The sequence below is a fragment of the Dreissena polymorpha genome, chromosome 14 (genome assembly GCF_020536995.1).
Source record: "Dreissena polymorpha isolate Duluth1 chromosome 14, UMN_Dpol_1.0, whole genome shotgun sequence".
Lineage (NCBI taxonomy): Eukaryota > Metazoa > Mollusca > Bivalvia > Myida > Dreissenidae > Dreissena > Dreissena polymorpha.
The window spans coordinates 61,942,269-61,961,691 of NC_068368.1; the positions used below are offsets into that span (position 1 = coordinate 61,942,269).

Genomic DNA, 19,423 nt, shown 5'->3' on the forward strand with positions numbered 1-19,423 from the left:
GTTTTGTCTGTTAGCTTCATTGACGAATGTGTTATAGAGATGTTGCATATCCTAGTCGATGCTATCTCAGTTGGCTTTAGAGAGAAAATAAAAATCTTTCTGGGACTTTGTTTAGTCTTCTGGGTGATGATATCTATATCAGTAGCCACCATGGCGTGGTTGCTGATGCCAGGAACTGAGAATCACGTGTTCACCAAAGATGGATTAGTTGTTAATACAAGGTCTAGTATGTTGTTGTTTCTAGAAGGTTGGTCAGGGATTTGGGTGAGGCGATGTTCTATGGATAGGTCTACCAGAGCTTGTTGGACGTCTCTATCAGGGGCTCCTTTCTTGACAGTAAGGTTGGGCCAGTCAATATCTGGGCAGTGAAAGTCGCCGGCTAGGATAATGTACTTTCCTTTAACAGTTTTTGTAAGTTGAGGTATAGATTCGTCTTGTTTATGGATGATGTTGATGTTACGGTGAGGCAATTAAAAGGAGCACAAGTATAAGTCCTTGTCCTTCCCTGTGTGTCCCCCATGATGTTGGCACTCCCACCAGTGAATATTCCTCCCCTCACGGTTGCGGATCTGTCATAACGATGGACAGTCAAGTTGTAATTTATTCGATCGTTATCCATGACTATTACGAAAATCATTCTCATTATTTCGGGTGTCCATTAGAAAGTAGGTCATGTATATTCCAGGGAGATGCTATAATTTTTTAATCACATGACATACAATTATGACTGTTTGTTAATCGATTAATAGTATCTTTATCCTATTGATTGATTGATTTATTTATTTCGGCATGGAAACCAAATACATGGACATTTAAAACAACATGTATAATACATGACATGCACATCAACACCAAGGATAACACAAAAAAGAGCGACTTTTATTTCCACTGTGGTCCATTGTGCTGGTGGCATGAAATAGGGAGCTTTGTACTAACAAAAAGTAGCTTTTAAAAAATTAACATTATAATAAAGTTCATATAACAACACATTGTAAAATGGAATGATATAGATAAATGGCCTAATTTTATTATCACAGTACAAATCTATTTTTGACATATTGTATTCATAGTGGGGAATAGACTATACAGGAATATAAAAATATATTTATGGATTTCAAAAAAGCTAGAAAATACTTGAAATTAAGACCCAAACTTACACATTACGCAATGTTCTTAAAACCTAATAAAAAATAATTTAATATCAACTAAAGGAAAGCTGATAAAACAATATCACAACTTCAGCAATTATAAAAAAAAACATCAAATGACTAAATCTAGATGAACTGATTAAACTATTCCTATACCGAAACAATAATGATACATATATAATAATGATATAAAAATGAGAAAATAATAAATTGACCTTCAGTTACTTCTTAACTGCTACTTTGAATGAAGGTTACCTTCCAATACTGGATATGTCAGCTAGTAGGCTGTCCCACAAGGAGCAACCAAGAGAGCAGAAGGACAGAAGAATCAAAACCTTTGACCTTTGGAATTTCAAAAGCACCCCTTATACATGACCTTGTCTTATATGAATGAACAGAATCCTGGGGGATAAACGACTCTTCCATATAATCAGGAGCTAAACCATTTTTGACATTGAAAACATGACAAAGGATAATCTGGTCAACACGTTTGCTGACAGGTAACCAATTAAGAGAGCGGAAGTGTTGTGGACCGACGTGTGACCTGTCGTCAAGATTAAGAACAAATCTTATTAGGTTATTTTGAGTAACCTGTAGCGTGTGTTTAAGTAAATGAGTTAGACCGGGGTACCATACTGAACAGCAATAATCAAAGTGACATTGAATCAAGGACATAATAAGGAGATTCTTAGTATGTTGGGTAAGGAAGTCCTTTTTACGATACAAGTATTTCAACCGGGCATAAGCCTTCTACAAAACAGACCGAGCCATAGTATCAAAAGACAGAGATTTATCTATGGTAGCTCCAAGATATTTGACCGAAGAAATTGGATTAATCACAGTGCCATTGCAAGTAATCTTAAGGGATGAATTTGACCCAAGTCTATGTTTAGACCCAAATAAGATTGACTCAGTCTTACCTAAATGTTGTGATAATTTATTATCAACTAGCCATGGACTAACACGACTCAAATCTTATTGAAGGGCATCTTCAATGACAGATTTACATTTTCCTGAAACTAAAATTCCTGAATCATCTGCATATAATAATAACTTTTTTTTTACCACAGCTGACATGTCATTTACATATATTAAAAACAGAAGAGTACCCAGGTTTGACCCTTGTGGAACCCAGCAAGAAATACCAGCAGTTGATGAATAGGTGCCTGAGATATCAACAAGCTGCTGTCTATCAGAAAGATAAGACCTAAACCATCTCAAGATATCATCACCAAGGCCAGCTGCTTTATTTGTTTTATTGTTATATAAACATTATATAAAGTTTTTATTTGCCGCTTATTTTTGAATAAAATGTACAAATATTTTAAGCACAACATATGCATCAATTTCGTTTTTTCAATAAGATACCATTTTAGAACAAACATATGCGCATAGTAACAAACCTTAGCTACTAATCAGACGTGCCAATATTATGAGAACCAATGTACATGATACCGATTACTACAGGGAGCTAAAGCTAGCCAGTATTTTGTCAAAACAATTCCGGTTAAAATGCAATTTTCGTTGTTATGTCCAATAATACACATTTAACAACAGATCGACATTAAACACATACATCGATAATGGTGGACATACTACCGTCAGAATGCACCGAAATAACGCATGGGAATTGGTTTTATATCGTTTTCTTTTTATTATTTTTATCTGTTTTATTCTGTACGCAATTTCTACGGATGTATTGCGACTAAGATGCATTTAAAGTGTAAACCACATACCCGTGTCGCCTAGTATAATGTAGACGCACCTCAATTAGTGAGTTTGCACTCTTGCCCAAGCACCGACTTGTAGCAAACACATGCGTTAAAAAGTAACGAGTGTAATCGTATCAAGAATTATTTCACATTTGAATCATCTCTAAACGCCAAAATCGAATTTCACGGTTGAGCTAATGGCCAGTAGAACTTTGTCCAGATACTTCTGGGATCTCATGTTTAAATACTGGGCACATTATTATTTTCATTTGCACCAATCGTTTTGCACTATGGAAAATGCGTTTTTTACGAAACAATATTCACTCGAATAAACATTCATAAAAATTGTAACAATTAAAGATGAATTTACTTATCTTTTATGGACTGGTGGGTTAACTTTCAATTAAATAAATTGAAATTGCTTTTTCGCTGTTTGGAAAAAATAATATTAATATGTGTCTTAGAATTGGAACAGAAAACGTGCATTATATTCAAGGAAGTGAAGTTACAGCCTTTACGAGTACCATGTTTAGAAATATAGGGTACTTGACGGATAAACATAATTTCAAATCGAAAAAGCGTTTCGGAACGTATTTCATCAATACTTTTTACCATTAACATCAAAAGCGACAATTGTCTACTGATAGCGATTTGGTATTACGTACTGTGGCAAACGTTGGTATAAAATATGCCAACACAACCATCGATACTTTAGTGTGTTTATGATTTCTTACATAGCAACGCATTTCTCAGTTTTCTTCCTTACGACTAAGCAGATACGTAAGTAACAAATGTGTTAATTCAAATACCATTAACTTAAGTGTTTTCGTGCTGTACAATGGTTTTTATACAACACGTGGATGATTTTCACGTGCGACTTGATAGTTTGTTCGCCTGTTTCCTCTTTTTTCCCGCTACATAGTTTTTGTTTAATGCTGGCTCACGCGGATAGAGCATCAAAGGGACCAATAACACACGCACTACATGCTTAAAATACTGTATAGAGAATGCCTGCCATACTAGAATGTGTACTTGATATTTATTAATAAAAGGTTAATGATATTGAGAACTTAGAAATACTTCCCACATCACTAATGACAAAGCGGAATTATTATATAATCATTGGTGCATTTTATTATTATTATTGTTGAATGATGTTTATATTTTTTTCTTATTTCCGTAATAAAAGTCAGCTTCCATCCGTGTGAAACATTCAAATGCAATGGGAATACTTACATACAGATGCAATAACATACACCAATGTCGGAAGAATCTTTTCTAGACACACTTTCACATTAAAGCTGAACAATACATGTCTTGAGTAAAACACTTTAACAGCGTGCATTGCGTCATGCATGTGATTTTCATTTAATAGAAATTGTCATACCATTGCGATTGTATTAGCGGCTTAGCAAAATAAACCTCACAAATAACATTTCTTTGTTAAAAGGGAATTGTATACAGTGATATCAAAATGCTGCATTCTTATGGCATCTTATGTCATTACTTGCTTTTGCTGTTTCACCTTCTTCTTTAATCGCAAAGAAATGCGCTTATATATAAAGTACGCATGTTTCTATCACGAGGATGGAAGTCCTCGTGTATTATTATTAGCATCTTAGCAGTTTCGGTGAATGTCAACACGTTCTCAACAACTGATTGCTTCATGCTGAGAATCATCCCTATACAGACAACAAGTAACATGTAAACACAGTGACCATTCCAAGGGATTAGATTTGTTTAGCAAGTCTAGTAAGGTATTCATACCAAGGGCTGAACGGAAAACTGTCGTTTCTCCTTCTTTATTTAATATGAGTTATAACAGTCTTCCGTTCACCCCTCGATTATTTCATTGGCTGAGTTTATCCAGAATCTAGAGCCACAACTTGATGCTAGGAATTGTAAAGGTTGAGTCATATAAGAGTGTTCGTACTGTACATCACATGCACTGATCTGTATAAAACGGATTTGAAAGACCTTACTAGACATTGGTTCGGAAGAAAGATTAAGCATGAATTTCTTACGCAGACTACGGTCTATTAAAGAGGACAAACTTGATTCGCAACGGCCCATTGAACGGGACAAACTTGATTCGCAACGGTCCATTGAACAGGGCAAACTTGATTCGCAGCGGTCCATTGAACAGGACAACCTTGATTCGCCTCAGAACAAATATCATCCATCGCGGGTAACAGACGACAGTTCGGAGAGCTGCCGTTTGCTTCAAGAGGACAGCGCAGTATTACGCGCATTAAGGACGCCGCCGAGAATATCCAGACGGCTATCCGTAAGCGAACTGATCATGAAGTCCGAAACGTTGAATTCATCTGCGGCTCTCTTTCCGCTGATTGATAAGGTCAAGTATACATCAAAGTTGTCGGGTGAAAATCTACTGGAAAACGATGCGCCAGAGGAGCATGATGAATTGGACATATCGAGGTACTTTGTGAATGACGCCGTTGAACAAGATGATCTTAAAAAGAGCAATCTGAAAAAGAGCAATCCGAAAAGCCAAAAGGAGGATTCCCAGGATGTTAAAGTGTTTGAAAATACTAAGCTCCTCGGTGAGTTGACGTTGGCAACGGTGGACAACCTAACTCCTCGATGAGTGGACGTTGGCAATGGAGGACAGCCAAGCTCCTCGGTGAGTGGACGTTGGCAATGGGGGACAAAGAGTCAGTTTTATGACTGGCATAAAATGAACAATAATTAATTGATGTTATTATCGTTTTTCTAATAATTTATAGTCATTATAATTCATTTGCATGACATTTCGTGTTTATTATTTAAATAAAGAGTGTTTCGCGGCCAATTAAATTTGTAGACATCTGATTTGGGGAAAATGAGAAATTTAATTCCGTCATATTCCGATGTGTTTTTGTTAAAAGTCAATGCATTAATCAACTCACAGAATCAGCGTAACTTTGTGTCACGTGATTAAAAATGATTTTACAGTAATCTTTCTTTTGTTTGTGTTGGCATTCTGTTGTATTTACAATACTCATAATTGTTCGGGAAAGGTATGCGTATGTATGGTGTGATACTTATTGCTTTACGCTATCGCATAACAGGAACATTTATTATATTGTCTTGGTTTGGCAGTTTAATATACCCGGTGTGTGTATTGTAAACGTTATATGTTTAAAAAAAACAACATTAATTATATTGGAGTTGTTTATTGTATCCGATTACGGTAATCTTCTTCGTTGAAACCCAAGTTCCCTAAATAGTCAAACCGGTTTTGTGTTTATCTTTTTGATGACAACAATATACCAATGGAATGCATTTTACCCTGTTTTCCGACGATTATCATACATCCAAAAATTTGTATTCTATTGTCATGTACATAAATAAAAAAATGTCAGTTTAATTTCTTAGAAATACGCCATATCGTAAAACAATGACCGGATATTATGTTGATAATTTATGACGTAATACTAAGTAAATGTGTGATAAAAGGCAAAAAAAACATGCATTTTTTCTGGCATTAGATAGTCTTTTTTTTAGGTAAATGACCATTTGTCTATACAATATTGGACGATCCGTTTACCGCAATTGAACACTTAAAATTAGCACAATGGCGTCATTTCATAAGACCTGCCAAGGCAACGATCTGGATGTTTTGACATGTTTTAAAGTACACCGAACTTGTCATGTAGCCCCAAATTAATCCAAAAACATCAATCAGTACATAGAAATAAACCTCATAGTATTGTAATTCAAATGCAATTTCAACAATGAGACAATACTGGCCATAGTGCGCCCACCTACGTTCAAGATACAACAACGATCGATGATTAGAACCTCATTTTAACTATACTCTAGCTGGAAATAACACCGTGCTTGTATAGTTTTTATTCATAGTTTAACACAGGGGGGTAATCACGCGATTTTCAAGATGGTGACGTTCGTTCCGAGACATTTATTTTTCGCAATTTTCTACCTTTTATTACTTGTGTTTAATTCTTAAATGACACTCTATTCCCAGCCATATCAGTAAAAGGGTGATAAGCGTTTATTTCGTATAAGAATTCGCCATTTATCTCGAATTTACTTCCAGCGAATTTTCTAAGTTCAGCTGTAATTAGGTCATCCCGCTAAGAAATTTCGCAGCGAATAATGTCTTAATATAGAGCGAATATTAATACGAAATAAACGGTAGTAACTTTCTTGCTGATATGGCTTGAAAGTGAGCGACATGAAAAAATAATTAAAGAAATAAAGGGTTTTAAACGTCGAAAATACCTGCCTCGGCATGAACTTCGCCATCCAATGTCCTCGCAGAGTTGTCGTTCCTTGCTCTCACATACAATCTGTGCAATCAAATGAAAATCCAACCAGATTTGGTAAGCTTTTAATTTTGTTTAAGTATTATATAATGAAAAGTAGTATAATTTTCTGTTCTAGTTTGAAAAAGTGTATTAGTTTAGGTTCATAATACAAAAATTAATTACCTAAAATTAAAAATAGTGAAAATAACAATGGTACAATTATCGACCACGTGGCTGGCAAACCTCACGTGGTTGGTTATGAAGGAAGGGATTTGATTCAGATATGCTTGTTCCAGTCAAATCTCTGCGCGGAGATTGATCGCCATCATTACAATTACGTGATTACACGCTCTGTTAACATCCAACGGCAGAGATTTTGTGTCAGGCTATCGATATTGAGGATGTAGGAACCACAACGCATTGATACGAAAAACAAGACCAGATATGTTTTAATGTCCGTCTCTGTTTTTTGCTTAAATAAATATCCACTTATATGCCCTGAATCTTGCACGCCATATGTACACTTTGATTATGCCCGTAAACTTTTTACCGTTTAGTGTTTAACGCCGTATCGTAAGCAATGCCATGAGTTGCGTTCAAATTCATTTGCTTTTGCACGTATGTGAAAGGTGGCATTTTTCAATGTCTTTTGTCCAACCATCTTTCAAATGTTTATGTTGCTCAGAGTGTGCAGAAAGGGTCCTTTGTATGTGCGTATAAATAGTTTTCCAATGAACCACACGCACTCGTCATTAGCTGCTGCCCCCTATCTGTAACATCCTCCCCCACCTGCTACCCACTCCAAAAACCATCACAATTGTCCATTTGGGATACACAATAGCACAACAATCAAAGTTAGTCGATTTGTTTTGCTGATATATTATAAATATCATAAACATTCGACCAACGTTTTTTTCGTTTTCTTATAGTGTATAGCATATTGACAATTGGGGGGGGGGGGGTGGAAGGGCAGCAGCTGGTGGGGGGGGGGGTGAAAGGGCAGTAGCTGGTGGGGGTTTGGAATGGCAGCAGCTGGTGGGGGGGTTGAAAGGACAGCAGCTGGTGGGGGGTTGAAAGGGCAGCAGCTGGTGGGGGCGGTGTTAAAAGGGCAGAAGCTGGTGGGGGGGGGGTTGAAAGGGCACCAGCTGGTGGGGATGAGGTGGAAAGAGCAGCAGCTGGTGGGGTGGGGGGGTTGAAAGGGCAGCAGCTGGTGGAAGGGTTGAAAGGGCAGCAGCTGGTGGTGGGGGGGTTGAAAGGGCAGCAGCAAGTGGGGGGGGGAGGGGTTGAAGGGCAGCAGCTGGTGGGGGGGATTGAAAGAACAGCAGCTGGTAGGGGGTTGAAAGGGGCAGCAGCTGGTTGGGGATGTTGAAAGGGCAGCAGCTTGTTGGGGGGGGGGTGGAATGGCAGCAGCTAGTGGGGGTGGAAGGGCAGTTGCTGGTGGGGGGGGGGTTGACATGGCAGCAGCTGGTTGGGGGGGTTGGAAGGACAGCAGCTGGTGGGGTGGGGGTTTGTAAGGGCAGCAGCTGGTGGGGGTGTAGAAGCTAATGCCGAGTGCCTACAGGTGAAATACATCAGGGATTATGCAGATGGCCATCGTCCGCAGCAGACATGTACGATCGATCACGGGGGATAGTGCAAGATTCAAGAGACATTGTGTTGTCTGGTATTGTATAGTATATAATTCTTTCATTTGCCTTCGATACAAAACATCAATTTCTCTTCTTAAAATGTTTCCGGACTTTTCTAATTCGTATACATATTATGTTTAATAGTTTTCATTATGTAAACAATACGATCAGTGTATATCTTTTAAATGTAAGAGGTTTTCGTTGTTATTTTTATGAATAAAACACATTTTAAAATGACTAAAATACCCACTTACGATACTTAATGGACATACTCTATTTATCCAACGATTCGTAACGAGTTTTATTGATTACATAAAACTGTTAATATGAGTCTTGTTCTCAGAAAACTGAGCATAATGGCTGTGTTTCGCGATTTACATGCATATAGTACGGAACCGTCTTTGTCAGTTTTGTTCAAAGATGGCGGAATGAAATAATACGTTTTAGAGAATCATGGAAATGCTAACGACATACATGTATACAGTTTGGTAAGCCTAGCGATACTCTATTTTATGTATAAAAATAACGAAACATATGTTCCGAAAGTGTCATAATGGCTAATGAAGACTGCTAATAAAAGTGAACACTAAATGTAGAAGTGTATTGCTTAAAAGTCAAGCTGTTTTGAAACGAATGAACATGCGAAACGTCCAACATTAAAGAAACTGATACTCTTTGGCCTCTTAGGTACTTAAGGGACCTTTTCACAGATGTTGACATGTTTTGATGTTTGTCATTCCATTCTTTCTATTGATAAATGTTAACATTTGATCTAAAAAGCTCCAGTAAAAAAAATCAAGAACACAATTAAAAAAAGGAGTAAACAGTAACCCTCAACATGGCTCGGGAGTCCTGGAGTAAAAAGTCTACCATTTAGCCCTCTCGACCATTCTTTCGCATACAATTTAGGATGTATTTTATACTATATATAAGCAATCCTCGTAGTTTCACAAAATATAACGAAAGCAACAGAACTCTTCAGATTATTCAACGTTTCGCGTTGCAACGCTTGATAATTTTCAGGTTTTTAAATCGCAAAAAGATGCATATGTTGGCTATATTAGAGCATGGTAAATGTTTAGTATTACTGTTTCCTCTCAAATATAACTAAATCGAAAATTTGCGATTCTGAAACAACTTTTTTAAAATTTGTCAATTTACCAAAACGTGAAAAGGCCCCTTTAATATTAGTTTATGGACTGAATCAGGGAGACAAACAATGTTTCGCGATATCCATGCATATACAGTAGAATTGCAATAACTCGAGCTGGCGATTTCTCGAAGACTGGCGATTACTCGAGCATTTAAGAAAGTCCCTAGCATTTGCCTTTAATGTCTATATAAAAATACCCGCGATAACTCAAACATGCGATTTTCGATAACTCGAGGTCGCAGGCCGGTCCCTGAAAGGCATTTCACACCTAATTAACTGGCAATTATTCGAGGAGGCTTTCTCGTCTGGTCGGTGCTAAAAATATTCGAGTTGTGAAAAAAGCGCAATCAAGCAGACAAACGACGCTCGATTAGGTGTGATGTTAGTTGCAGTTTGAGATACACTGTAAATTGTCATCCTTTGAGAAGCAGATCAAAGCTACACAGTTGTTATGATACGTTTTCCGCCATCAGTTCCGGGAAGCTAATGGGTTGCGACAATCTTCAATCATTGACTTTGCGAACACAAGTCTGACTAATGTACATAAAATGCAAAGTGTGTAGTGATTATGTTGTTTTCCGTGTGTACTTTTTTCATTCGCATGTACGTACCTTGTGTGCTTTTTAAAAATAATAATGCTACATGTACAGTGAATATTGATGAGATTTTTCTGATTATATTTATGTTTTGTGTGTATGTTGAAATAATTAAATGAATTTACGATCATCTTAATTGTTTTGTTTATTATACTGTAACCTTAAGCGATTTTTACAAAGCCTTTTTTCTCTAGCACCGTCTTACATGTAAATAAAGCGTTGGTCAGAAGTTAGCATTATCAACCGAGACAGTGAAAACAAATAATACCATGGATTACTCGAAACCTGCGATTACTCGAGCATCGCTGTCGGTCCCGTGCTTCCTCGAGTTATCGCAGTTTTACTGTAGTAAGGAAGCGCATTTGTCAGTTTTGTTTCAAGATGGCGGAATAACATATAATGTGTAACGACCTACACAGTTGGTAAGCCTCGTGAAACTCCTATTTAGTTAATTCTAATGAAAGTTTCATAAGGGCTAATACAAACTGAAATGTGCTAATAAAAGTAAAACACTTGGTGCAAAATGTATTGCTTAAAAGTCAAGCTGTTTTAAAACCAATGAACATGCGAGACGTCCAGCATTAAAGAAATTGGTACTCTTTAGGCTCTTGGGTACTTAAGGGACCTTTTCACCGATTTTGGCATGTACTGAAGTTTGTCTTTAAATGCTTATATTGATAAATGTTATCATTCGATCTGAAAGGCTCCAGCAAAAAAAAAAGAATAAAATAAAAAAAAAGTAAACCTCAACTTGTCTCCAACCACTGACCCTATCGCTAAAAACACCCGGCCATCCGTGCTCTTACGGTGTATATTATTCTTTATATAAGCGACCCTCGTAGTATCACAAAATATAACGACAACAGCAGACCTCTCAATATTATTCAATCGTTTCGCGTTACAACGCTTATACTTTCAGGTTTTAAATCGTCAAAAGATGCATATACTAATTATTTAAGAGCATGGTAAATGTTCAGTATTAATATTTTGTCACAAATATCATAACTACAACAAACATCCTCAAATCTTATTTTTTTTTAATTGTGTTAATTTACAAAAACGTGAAAAGGCCACTTTAGGTATCCGTACTGAAACCTCATACATCCTGGTAACCAACGGTAAGGTATTACACGAAGAGACTTTTCACGGGATACACCAGAATTCTTCGATTAGTGCCGAAATTAAGTTTTAAGGAATACATAAGATATTGTAAAGTTGAGACCACTTCATTTGTTCATCAGGAGCTACAGTCCATGAAAGATTTTTTAAGTCGACATTATGCCCATTTTGTGCTTCTGTACAGAGTGGATTATGATTATTGGTGGATCGTGCGGGAATTGATAACGCAATCATCACTTAATGCGATAACATATTCTACTCGGATAAGAATGGGTTTGAGCGTATTTTTAAGCATTTCAGTATAGACCATAATACAGAAAATACAAACGTTTTGTTTTGAGAACAATCTTGCAATAAACTATATAATCCGAATATTTTTACATAGTGTTTTTGTATCTCGTGCTAAAAAAGACAGTCGTTAGATGAATTCGAACTTGTATTTTAGTTCAAATAAAAATAGATATACATAAACAATATGTCAATTGGATTTAGCCATGCGGAAGTATTGTTGAATCTCCTGCTATCAACAAGTTGGATTGCAGGTACATATTTGTTAGAGTAGTATTTTGTTTATAGTATTGCCGATTTCTAATAAATTATTAGAGGCTCACTCATTGTTATCGCAAACATATTATGATGAAAGAGTAATGTTAGTACTTTTTGAGACATTACGTGTACATACCCGATGAGGTGCGTGGCACACTTATACGTTATAGTTTGTATGTGTTTCTATTATAATCGTAACTTGCATGACACGACGCGTATGTGTAATTTCGGTATAAATTCTCATAACTCGTTGAAACATTCATTATAGATATTTTTGGTTAGACAGGAAAACATATATAATTATTGAGTAGTCGATGGTCGGAATTGATCTGATGCCCACTGGCTGAAACTCGTGTTGAATGGGATAGCGTCTTCTTATAGAGTGCACAAAGATGATGTTTGATTTTCAATTTAAGAATTAAACTTCTATGTCAAATGATGTATGAATTTAACGCTCTTTTTCAATTATAATTTCGTTTAACTTACGCGACCCGTCTAATTAACAATCGTAACGCACATCAAATTGACGATTAGAAGTTTCGAGACTCACGAAATGATAACAATACATCATATTCATACTAATTCTTCTATTTACACCTCAATATAACTTTATTTCAATAGTATTCAGTGTATAATAACATATTAAGTCCTTTATTGATCAAACCAGAATAACGATGTTATATTTTATCCCTTGAGTAAAATCTGCTTAATACTATAAACCTTACATTCAAAAGTCAAGAGATTGATAACGGTATCAAATAGAAACCACTTGACTTGCATTAAATTTTAAATCAGAAACACTTGTTTTGTTGGTACGATTTGATACCGAGAAGAATCTGGAAACCTCAATTTCACAAACAAATTCAAAGCAACAGGACGATTAATGCGCATCGAGTCTAAAGGACAAAATTGATCACACTTAAGGATCGTAATAAAATTATAATAACACGAGTGCTTTTATCGACCCTATCTTGTTAAAGCTCGAATCAGGGTCACGTGCTTCAAAATATACGTGAAATCTTACAATATTGAAAATATCGACGTTCGTTCAAACACTGGATCACCAGCTGTTATTTTTCGAGATCCCGTAACATTTCTGCAAGCAAAATGTATGACTTAATCTTGATGAAACTTTGTCTTAATGTAGTTGAATCTCATTCAGTTGCGTGGCACTATTTAGGTAAAACAGTAACATCTTAGAAACTTTTTAGACCTCTCTAGAGATCGAATGTATGATTTAATAAATAGAAACACATGCCAGAATGTTAATCTTGATTCAATCTATGCTCGACACTAGTTCACGTACGTCAAAAACTATGTCACAATGCTAAATCGTATAATCTCTAAAAGTCACATTTATGGGTCGATATGACAACACTTGGCCATAATATCGTGACACTATCTAGACTTGTTTGAATCTGGGTCACGTGTGTTCCAAAACTAGGCCACTTAATTAAATCTTAAGGTCACATTAATTAATCTAAATAAAACTGTTTGAGTTGTTTATTTTGAAATTATCAATGTCAAGTGCAAGAGTACTGTGCGTCTTAGCATAAGGTCACCGAGTACAACCGAGTACAACCGAGTACGATCTAAAAAAACGTTTAACCACTCTTAAAACCACAATTGGTATAATTTAAGAAGAAGCATGGCCAGAATATTATCTTAACAATAATTAGGCAAGGTCCGTATCTGGGTCAAGTGCGTCCACAAACAGATCACCTGATCAAATCTGAGGAAAACATTTGTACCCAGCTGGAGGCCACATTAACGACGCAATCTTGATGGAAGATTAGAATGGTGATATTGACAACATCTAGGCCATCTTCGAATGTGCGTCGTATTTGTTCAAAATCTGGGGAACCAGAACAATTCTTATAAAAAATGTTACCCCCTATTTAGACCACATTTATAATTTAAGACTGATGACACGAGTTCCAATCAAGGGCAACGTGTGTCCAAAAAAGTTTATTCACAATGTCAAGTATAATCAACACATAAAATACTTGCCACGTGTCTGACTTGATGAAACATATTTTGCCAAAATCTTGGTCATGCTTCAGTCTGGGTCAAGTGCGGTCAAAAACAACGTCACAGGGTTAAGTCTTCGATTTGTGTTCCTTGAACGCCATGGTCACCCTCTAGTTTTAGAAACGTATCTGGTAAGTTCGATTGGATAGTTTGTTGCTGATAGATTTCAGAAAGGTTATGAAAATGTTGGTTATGTTTCAGTGAAATTCCATCGTTTGAAAACTGTTAATTTGCATGCTTCTGTGAGTTTCGAAAATGACAGATGCATGAGGTTACACACTGTTACTATTTAATGACAGATGCATGAGGTTACACACTGTACTATTTAATGACAGAACTGATGCATGGGGTTACACACTATACTATTTAATGACAGCTATTATGTTACGGCGGAATACATTTGGTAAATAAATGAATGGTATCCTTTTGGGGAGTTTTTATTCATTTTATTCATTATGGAGTGTTTTAATATATTGTTTCAACGTCTGTTTTAATGCAAACGAACATGTTATAGCATTTTAATTACAGAATACACATGCCATGTTGGAAACTGTTTCTTGTACCAGTGATTCGGCAGGTAGCCCTTCAGTTGGGGTGTATTAATGTCAACTGCACATCGAGCGACAACGGGAACGGGTATCTACTAGCATTCACGGATCTACTACAGCACGGAAACGTTTCAAGTACGAAAACGATTAAAATTCATGGCATGTACGGGGATATATTTATTTAAGTGTTTCGGTGTTCGATAAAAGGTAAAGGAAACTTTCTAAAGACGAAAGAAGATACACTTGATACCACATGATTTCTGTTTGTAAAGTCTGAAATATATATGTTTAAATAGTAAGAGGGTTTTCACTGTCAGAAAAAAACCACCATAAAGCATACGCCGCACTTTATTGACCAAATTCTTGATTTACACGAACTCCTAAATTTTTAGCAGATGCACTATTGTACGACAATTTTCGAATTCATTTGTGAAATGAACGAGTTAAAAATAATTAAAATAGTATTAACAATAGTAATTCCTAACTACAAGTAAATGTTTTAAATTTTAAGTAAATCATTTATCGTGAACGAAGTAACGAATCCAGAACTGTTTTAACTGAACGTGTAGATGGTGGTATCATAGACAGACCGAAGAATCTTTACAGTTTGTCTCAACGGTGCTAGATCTAACTTCCGGCACAACCTCTTGGAACACGGGTATGCCCAACAGTATACATACGTGTGCCCAAGCCAATGCTTTTACCAGTATGGCATACGACTGCATTTCCCGGTAAGTACTCAATATTTGTTCTTATCGTTAAATAAAAAAACTAATTCACGCATGTATAAAAATAATTTAAATTGAAAGATTAAAATGTACGTTAAAATGTGTGCTTAAGTTATCTTGTATAGTTCGGACTGAAAAACTGTTGAAATTCGCTTAATATTATGAATTACCACAACAAAGCTATGATATGGACGCTTGGATAAAACAAAATGAAATACTCATATCAAGGGGGTAGTCGTTTTGAATGACAATTGACTTTAAATATAAAATATAATCTATGTCAAGATTATGCCTTTGTTTAAAGGGCCGTGTAAACAAATCTGTAACGATGACACAATTTCTGGAGTGAATCACGCCTGCGTTTGGACTGCTGATTATCCGCAAGTATCAACGATAAAACACCGGGAATGCACTTGCCAGTTTAGCACAACGTCCAATTATCTGCAAGTAAAAATGCACGACAACAAGCTCACGTCGGATCAAACGCTTGAGTTGATATCAGCGGACAACGTTGTCGTTTATCAATGGAACAGAACGACCCCAAAAGGTCGTGCACTATTGATAGGCGAAACTTGAACATAAGTGCGGATCACTCTATTACGTTTACGTTGGAAAAACCCAACGTTGCAGAATGAAAGCTTCTTCATTGGTTTTTTACGGTTTGTTTATTTTTGTTTTAATGTCAAATGTATATATTGATACTATTAAAACTATCCCTGAAGTAAAGTTAATATTGTTTCGCTGTATGACGTCATTAAGACAGTCTATAGTCTAATAATGTGCGTAGGCATGCTACGCTAACATTTACTATACACTTAATAAGAAACAATATGCAGTTTCATGTGATAAAATCAGTGATAATATTTATTCGGTTTAAATAGTAGCACGGCAATTAAAACTTCCATTCAATATTTATATGAAGTTTAAAATAAAAGTTTCACTATGTTTCTTCATCTAGCGTATAACGACACCATCAGTTTAAACTGTTTTCAACCGGAATCAATAACTACTGTCAATATCGTCTACGGAAACAACGCACATTACAACGCGTACTTCAATTGAGTGTTTCCGAGACTTTAAAGACAGAACAGCCATCTAGCGCCGCAATCTTCATCGGTGTCAGAAACATATTCAGCCATCGATGTCGTGATAACCAGACCCAATTACAACATCAAGATCAACTGACATCAGCACTGCTACGCCAGCTTCAGTCCGGACTAAAACTGAGAACAATGTTAATGGAACAATCAGACAAACCGTCGACTCAACACCGTTTATCACAAGCGATAAAACATCCATAGAAATGTATGTATTCTGCACAAATTACTGTATTTATATTCAATTTCGTTCATAGAATATCGTTTTGTATATTCACAACATTTGAAGAGGCAAATATGTGGTATGCTGGTATATGACATATCTAAATGAAAGGTTATGTAGCAATAAAAAAGTAGTTTGCGTACACCTCTCTGGCTTTGCAGATCGACAGAAGATATTATCGCTACGTCTAATGAGCATGTACAATCAAACACAAAAGGTATGTATGAAAATAGTTCACGTTCTTTAAATTGGATTTTTCTCTATTCGAACATGACTTAGAGCCAATTCAAAATTCATCAATGGCTACGATAATAAGCAAACGATGTCAAGCGTGTTAAAGTAAAACTTATTTTATAACAACAAAATAATAAGGAAAATAATGATATAATAATGAGTAAAATTATAAGTAAAATAAACACAGATACATATATTGATCTAATGGAAATATCGTTATATAATAAAATATTTATACTAAAGGAGCATAACCTCCCGGATTAAATACATTTTTTTGTATTGTGTCTGTGTGATGTTTAAATAAAAAATCGTCACAAAAAGAGTATTATCATATATTAATATTTTCTTTTTAGGCTTTCCTATTTGGATAATCTTTCTAATTCTTGGAATACTACTGATAGTTGCGATCATCGTATACATCGTGTACCGAAAGAAAAAGAAGGCCAATCAAGTAATTGCATTTAATGTTTTTAAGATAAGTTGAATGGTTGTCCAAATTACGACAAACATTCTTTGAATACAATCTTTACTGTGTTTTCCGACTAACGAATAAACCAAACACTGTAAAATTAAAATTATCAGCGAATCTGAGTATGCATTCAGCTCTTTTACGCATTTATGTTTTATCTTTGATGCAGCCATTCATAAAAAAGATATTAGTACATAACGATTGTTAACATGGGTGTTATGGAAACGTTTATGTAATTAATATACCTTTATTGTACTTGAAATACAAAAAAAAATACCAAACTTCTGTTGTATTGAAACATTAAACCAGTTTAGGATTTGAAGTATACGTCTTATACAGTCAAATTATTTTCAAAAAGGTAAACTTGCATGTGCAGTAGCGAGAAACAATTAAACACAATTGTCCACATACAATTATTTTCACAGGTTAATCCAGATCCAGAACAAGCGCACGAGAACAATGAAAAACATTGGAACGAAGAAAGCCCTAAAGCATCAGGGGTTGCATCGTTTATTCCCTCAACATCGGGCTTTTGGAACAGCAGCAAAACACAGGTTGAAAGTAACACACCAGCGAGAAATAAGTTCAAGGCCGACACAGCCAGAAATGTTGGCAATAATGACGGACTGCTATCGTCTGAAAGTAGTCGGAAGAGAAAGAAAAGAAAAAAAAGAAGAAAAAGAAACGACACACAGATTTGGAACAGGAGGAGCATAATGTCGACAACCACAAAGAAGATGCCGTGACTGAACCAGAGGCCGAGACGAATGAGAAACCTAAGAAAAAAAGAAAGAAAAGGAAGAAAGGCATCTCGAAGAAGATTTAAATGGTGAAAATATTGGTAACCAAACCGAGCATTTTAAAGTCGGTACACTGGGAGGTGTCGATTACGACCATTTGTTGTAACTAAACTGCATGGGTAGTCAAACTGTTCATATTAATGATTCCAAATGACTTTGATAACATAAACACGGCTGTGCAATTATGAATGTCTGCAGTGTACTGTGAATAAATTCTCTATAACACACGGTATACTGTTGTATGCATTCGGGTGTGACGAAGTCACAATTTTTATCTTTGGTATGTGTACATTTTGGTCCTTACATGCACCTATATTTTATCATTTAATTATTCCATATATCCAACACACAAGCATAGATCAATCATTTACTGAGTCAGTGATGCGTTAATTGGCATCTCACATCCAGCGAATATTATTTGCTGACCTGTCTTGATAATGTTTAAAGATATTTATTTTCAGTTTACGTTTATATCAAGAACTGTTTCAAGTATTTACTGATACATATTTGTTCATAACTGCTTAGGCTTTACTTTACGCCAGTTAACAATCGTCTGGTTTAATAGTATATTTGGTGGTTGTAGTGGTAGTGGTGGTGGTGTGGTGGTGGTAGTTGTGGTGGTAGATGTAGTAGTCGTAGTAATAGTAGTAGTTGCAGTAGTAGTAGTAGTAGTAGTAGTAGTAGTAGTAGAAGTTGTAGCAGTAGTTTATAGTTAGATAATAAATTAAGTACATGTTTCATCATTTGTGTCATGCGACTTGACTTAATACATTGCTTAAACATTATATATCTGCACACAAGCTCACGTCAGCGAAATTGTTCGTTCCGTATTTGTTTCTATAATCCAGGAAGGTAGCGAATGACAGTGCAGAAATGCTTTCAATATTGTTTTAAATTTTGCGTAACCAGTTAGCGAGTTGTTCAAACGCCGTCTTTTATTTGTTTCATTTGCTTAGGTTCTGTGAAATTTTCTTCAGGATTCATTGGTATACTGAAATTACGTCATAGTTGTTTCCATGCACATTTTTGACATGTAGAAACGATTAGAATACAGATGAGTGCATGACATGTGTGACGCAACCACAACAAAACGATAACACTCCAGATACTTAATCAGGAG

At 35.9% G+C, this 19,423-nt stretch overlaps 1 long non-coding RNA gene across 1 annotated transcript; it reads left to right on the top strand.

Annotated features, from left to right (window-relative positions):
* Window positions 1-16,640: 16,640 nt before the first annotated feature.
* LOC127858192 (uncharacterized) lies at window positions 16,641-18,168 on the top strand. Its single transcript, XR_008038805.1, has 4 exons — window positions 16,641-16,785; window positions 16,962-17,017; window positions 17,388-17,485; window positions 17,929-18,168. It is a non-coding gene; the product is annotated as an uncharacterized LOC127858192 (long non-coding RNA).
* Window positions 18,169-19,423: the final 1,255 nt, after the last annotated feature.